Source organism: Triplophysa rosa, linkage group LG23 (assembly GCF_024868665.1).
Source record: "Triplophysa rosa linkage group LG23, Trosa_1v2, whole genome shotgun sequence".
Lineage (NCBI taxonomy): Eukaryota > Metazoa > Chordata > Actinopteri > Cypriniformes > Nemacheilidae > Triplophysa > Triplophysa rosa.
The window spans coordinates 439035-445652 of NC_079912.1; the positions used below are offsets into that span (position 1 = coordinate 439035).

The following is a 6618-nucleotide window of genomic DNA, read 5'->3' on the forward strand; positions in this document are numbered from 1 at the left end:
GTGACTCGTGAATGAGAAAAGAAAGCGGTGAAATGTCTTGAAATGATTGGCTGCTGCCGTCTGCTCTATATTACCCACAATTCTCAAGATGGTGTTGTGCAGCGAAACGTTGAGCGAGCTTGAGGGCTTCTGTCAGCGGATCCGTCTTAAAATCCAGTGATTCACTTTCTTCTCGACAGCTGCCTTATATGTGAACAAACTGTATTTATAATCATCATTCTGTCTTCCTCGGGGAATAGAATATGTGTTTGAAATATTTCATTATGGGATTTCTTTTCTCTTCCCTGTGGAGTAATAAAATGCATTCAAGCTTATTTAAGTGTTTTTGACACAATTTATTTGAAAATATAAACAGTTTTGCCTCAGTGTGAACACCAGTGGGAATACACTAAAAAAACAATAATGATGGTAAAATCATAATTCACCCTGTTAGTTGGAACACATGTTCCTGCTCTTTTTCACATTAGTCCAATGATATTATGAAGTTTGTAAAATGTGTTTCTCTTGCCATCAGTATTATTAATCTGCTGGGTTATAAAAATGATGTGATCAATTCCATTACTTTAACCCATCTAGACAAATGAATACATTTCAACTTGTTTCTATACCTTACATCAACATATAACTTGGGAAAATTTAAAATAGCACCTTGTAGTGTGTTTGTGCTACACATTCACACGTGCGTATGATCTGCGTGTATTCAGAAATTGATCATGATAAACTGAAGACTGATTTACAGTGTTTAGATTTCCTCTCGTTTGGTCCAGACGGGCTGCACAGAAGCTGATGTTTGAAGAAGGCCTCGGTTGTTTCGTGGTTTTCTCCGTCTGGTTTTAATTTCGATCGGAGGTCTCGGCAGGAATGTGGAGGTGGTGTTTGAGGGGTCTGTGTGTGTTTGACCGAGCACGTGAAATGAGATCCAGACTCTTTTCATTTGATCCGGCCGGAGATCTCTGATCAACAGCTAATCATTTTCTGCCTGCATGTAAATCGCTTTGACTATGAAAGAATTGTTTTGTGTGTCTATTCTGGTTGTCGACAGACTCAAGCTCATCCATTATTCTCTAATAAGAAAACACTTAGATGCTGTTATCGACCCTTTAAAAATGTTCACATGCATCACTGTTTGAGTTTATCACTGTGATGTCATTGCTGTAGGAATACACACTACTATTTATTTCACTATTCATTTACACTAATAAATATCCCAATAAGCAAGCACCTAGCAGCAATCGGGTCTGGTTTGTGTGGTAGGTTTGGTGAATGTCAGAATGGTGAATCTGAGCCAGCTGATGTCCATCAAACAGATTTTAAAACCGTAAAATTCTATTGGCTGTGTAATGCACTAATGCGTCTCTCAGGGTCTGCGTTCTGAAGTCATGTTTTAGTACGTACTTCCTTTTGTGTGTCTGACATCTGCTATTGCCATTAGCTGTAATGTCCCCATGGCAGCGCGTGAGTTTGGCTGTGAATGCTGATGAGGGTCGGTAGTGATGCGTTCTGAGTGCGGACACACACACGGGCTCTCGCTTTCAGCGCACGCTGTCATGCCGTTGGTTTGTATCGGGGATGTCTTAAGCGTGTGTGTGTTTATTTTCCCTGTGTTTGTGTATGTGCAGTTGACTGAAAAGGTCTTTGTCTGCGGAGAGGAGGAAAAGCGCTACTCCCACATTCGCCGTTGCCTAGCGACCGCAATGCACAGATTGTGGAGAACATCTGTCGTGGCCGCTGCTGCCAAATCGGTGTTGTATAGTAAACAGGACTCGCGCTCGCCCGCCTTCCGCCTCGCTGCTCTTTTGTGCTGCTCTAAGATCAGTTTCACAGCTCCCCGTGATGAATGAGAGGTGATGAAACTGTTCTGTTATCAGTGTGAAGTTCTCATGACCCTGACTCGGCCTCTGCTGGACTGCAGCTCAAGGGCACGGTGTCCTTGTTTAGATGTTACCGCTTCAACTAAAACATGTAAACTGATGTCAGGGTTTTTCCTGCATAGAGAAATTGGAGGCGGTCGCCTCCGTCAAATGTCGTGCCGCCTCAGGCTCTCGCCAAAATGATGTCGTGAGTCTTCACAAGAAATGCTGCGTGCATTTAACAGACTGTCGTTTGTAACTGCAGTTGCGACATTACGCCACAGTGGAGGCGCTGTTTCGTTATCAGCACACTGAGGCGCTAAAAAGAGTTGCAGCACAAGAGCCAGCCTGTGTTTCACGGCTCTCACTAAATCCTTGGTGTTTCGAGTCTGACGTCATCACCCAAACGTGTTTTTACGTCAAACCATGTTAGGGTTAGGGTGTGGATTAGCGTAAAGGTTTCGTAAGACTTGAAACACCAAAGATTTAGTCAAAACCAACAAGCCACGCCCACGGATCTGACTCGAAACGCCAAGGATTTCGTTTGTTTTGCATGCAAGTTTCATTTAATTTCTTGAAATTTATTCAATTAACATGGGCTGAAAAGTTAGTTGAAATGATAAAAAAGCTTTATTTGATTAAAAAACATTTCTGTTTGGTTGAATAAAGGTCATGTTATATATAACTTAATAATTGTCATTTTTATCTAATTTTATTAGAACTTTTAATATGTCAAACTCAAAGTCACTTTGGTTAAGCCACTTAAAGGTACGGTAGGCCTACGTGTGTGTGTACAAGATCAGGATGGCACCGCCTCATTTTGAGCCAGGAAAAACCCTGGATGTGTGTGGTTTTGTTGTTATTATGATCGACTCTGGGGGATGTTTATGATTTTATATCCTGCTGAACCTGATGGAGGTGAATGTTTTAGACTGACATGTAACACGTGACGTTAAAGACTTATTTTGGTCTGCATAATGTTGGAAAAGCAGAAGAATTAAGTCTGCTTTTATTATTATTTTTCAATTAAACACACATTCACTGCAAATAACACACACAAATACAAATAATACATTTACACGTTTCCATGAATTCATTTAGCAGACCAGAGAGCATTTAACATTTTGTCAATAAAAATAATAAATATATTTCATATAATACATATAATTGCTCTACATTTATATATCATTATTATTTCATATGAATATAAAACGTGCTGTATATGTAAGGAATAATTGACGACGGGCCGTTCAATTATCGAAAGTTAATGCACACCCCGAGGTGGTAATGCGGCCACGACGCGAAGCGGAGTGGCCGTTACACCTCGGGTGTGCATTAACTTTCGATAATTGAAAGGACCGGAGTCAATTATTCCGCTTATACCACGGTCACAACACCACAAGACGTTGTTCCGATACCACAAGACGTTGTTACGATGTTTTATCTCAAGACATTTGTATGGTATTTGTCCCGGAATGCTCTTGCTGGTAGAACTAATTTCTTACGCATCTCATCTGAAGGCGTTGCTTGAGCTGCATATGCAGTTTTCCGAGAGCGAGAGGAAGACAGACAGTGCACGTGCACACGCGTTTGCTTCACTGAGAGTGAAAAGACAAGTATCTATATTTGATTTGTTTTCGTCGTATTTAACACCCCTGTCGTATAAGAAAAGTATTAAGAGAAAAAAGTGACACGGAGGTTTCTGCGCCAGCTGCGGTTCTCGCAGTGGCATAGAAAGCTTCCTGCTGTGTGTTTTAAGTCCCGTTTACCCATTCCACAGACGAATTTAACATGTTGTTTTTGTTATGTTTGTGCTTCGTGTTTTATCTTTAACCCGATGATTATGTCATGTAGTTTGCCGTTACCTTTGATATATGCTTTAGTTTTTCGTCTGAACAGTCCTGTACAGTGCTCTCGCCATTGTTGTTCAAATGTTCATGCTGTCCATAAATAATAGTTATTTCTTCTCAGACAATGGAATTTGCCTGTCACTTTGTCTGTTGTTAGATACGTATTCACTGGTGGACAGTAGGCTACATTTAAGTTAAACTGGGCGCAGTGATATGGAACTGTAATTCGGTCGACAAATCTGGAACTACTTCATAGGTGTGCGTTTAACTGAAAAATAATGCACACCCGTCAAACGTTCGTCAGCCAATCAGAATGAAGCATTCAACAGCCCCGTGGTATAATTCAGTAATAAGTCACATCAGCAAAATAATTTTTCTGTTTTTGTTGCATTGAAGTGGATGCTGTGAGATGATGTTAATGCAGTGTTCAGTATCAGCTGACGCGGTGGAGTTGAAAGGTCATTCACCTCAAACACGCTGTGCTCTCATCCATCCTTGAGCTTTGATTTATGATAAACCTCCTCTCGCTGGTGTGTGATGCAATCTCATCTGTTACTGCCGGTCATCTCTGTGCTGCTGGAAGAGTTCACATGAATCAACACTATCTCGCGTTGTTTGTTGTATTATTGATCTGCAGATGTTCAGAATCACCCCTTGTTTACACCACACGCATCTGTGGCACGTTACGGCTCCGGCGAGGTTTTGTTCCGTCCTCAATGCGGTGCCAATGTACACCAGGAGCCTCTTAAAAGCGAAGCGACTGAATTCGCGAGACCACGTGATTTGCCTGTCCGACGTTGTTCTTTTTCATTTTTCGTGTTTTTCATGATCATTTTTGGAGGTTTTACCATAAGAAAGTTGGCTAAATGGATATGTTTGTCCGGTATATTGTTGTGTTTATTGCTACGAGTCATGCTTTGTTCCCTTTAACCTTTAAAATTAACCATGGTTTTACTACACTTAAAACAAAAAAACATGATTATTATAGTTAATTAAACAATATTTTTCATAAGGGAACAAAGCATGACTCATAGCAATAAATGCAACAATGTTCCGGACAAACATATCCATTTAACCAACTTTCTTGTGGTAAAATAACTTTTTTTTTTCTCGATTAGAGTTTTGGGTTCCTCGCCACCGTTTGCATACTGTTTTTGCACTATTTGCCTGGCCGGGGGGGCTGCTTTAGAATTTTAAAGTTTTACTTAATTAATATTGCATATAGGAATTTATAGTCTGTTATATTTGACCTGTGCTTCTCTCTACTTTATCCTAAATGTGTGCTCTCACTGTGCGTGTGCGTGCGTGTCTGTGTGTGTGCGCGTACTTGTCTGTGAACGTGTGCGTGCGTGTATGTGTGTGTGTCTATGTGTGTTAGTACGTGTGCATATTGTGTGTGTGGAGTGTTTTGTATGGGTATGTCTGTCTTCTGTGTTTTCAACTTTTTCTTGATTTTGCAGGTACAACAAATGATCAGCTCCGGTGGCTCCGCGCCGCATACACGGGCAGTGTAAACGAGGGGTCATGCTGTATACCTTCTGAAACATCCCTGTGACGGGCTGTTTGTAAATGTGACCTGTAGTGTTGAGAGAGAGCGAGAGCAGGTTTTTTGTAATCATTTGTTTTTCTGCTGTGCAGACCTTTGAAGAATTCACTCAATTCTCTCATCAGTTTTATCGCCATTAATATTTTGTAATTCAAAACCAAAACAAACCCCTAACTGCTCTAACTTCATGTGTTGTGACAAAATATAATATAACAACTAGTCACTACTCACAAGACACGCATGAACAAACCAAATTTGATGTTTTTGATATGCATATTTAAATTTAGCTCTTTCAATTTAAATATTCACTTAAAGGAGAGGTTTCTTTCTACTTTTACACAAATGTAATATAAATCTTAGGGGTCCACAGAATGTGTCTGTGAAGTTTCACCTCAAAATACACAGCAGATCTTTTATTATACCATGCCCTAATTGCCCAGTTTTGCATGTGAGGAGAAGCGCGCTGTTTTGGTGTGTGTCTCTTTACGTGCAAATGAGCTGCTAGTCTCCGCCCCCTTTTCAGAATCAGAAGAGCTTTATTGCCAATTCCATTAAGGAATTTTCTTTGGTGTTGGAAGCTTCTAGTACAGACATTCAACACAATGACAATACAATATAATAAGATTTACAGTCTAAAAGATTCTAAATTGTGCATATATAAAATAAAAGACTATTGTACAGAAAATGGGGGATAATAACATATAAGAGACATTGTACAGGGTAGTATATAGTAGAATATACATATTAACAGATTGTATGTACACTTGTGCAAATGGATCATGTAGTAAGTAGAGGTAATGTTATATACATGTAGAAATAAAATGTTAGTTCAACACAAAGGGGGCAGTCCCTCACAATGGGGCGGATACGGTCAAAGGTCAACGCAAAGGGGGCGGTCCCTAGCAACGTGGGTGGTCCGGAAGTAATTCAACCCCCCCGCAAAGGTCAAGGGTCACCATCAATCATTTTGACACAATGACCCCTATATATACTACTTGCGGGTGCTTCAGGAACTCAATCTATTGTGGCATAGCGTGTTACCAATGGTTTGCTTAGTAACTGTGGTCCCAACTGTCTTGAAATCATTAACAAGCTTCTTCCATGCAGTTCTGGGCTGATCTTTAACCTCATTACCCCATTGGGGAAATCTTGCAGGGAGCTCCAGACAAAGGGTAATTGATAGTTATTTAGTATTTCTTCTATTTCCAAATAATCAAACCAACAGTTGTCTCCTTCTCACCAAGCTTCTGTCTGTAGCCTATTCAAGGTTTGTGCAGGTCTACAATCTGGTCCCTGACCTATTTGGTCTTGACCATGGTGGTGGAGAGGTTGAAATTGAAGATACGGATTCTGTTGGCAGGCATCTTTTATA

General features: G+C 40.4%; 1 protein-coding gene across 1 annotated transcript in view; it reads left to right on the top strand.

Moving 5' to 3' along the window:
- Positions 1–6618, top strand: part of acvr2ba (activin A receptor type 2Ba) — a 71730-nt gene that overhangs the window by 12587 nt on the left and 52525 nt on the right. The gene's annotated exons all lie outside the window — the stretch shown is intronic.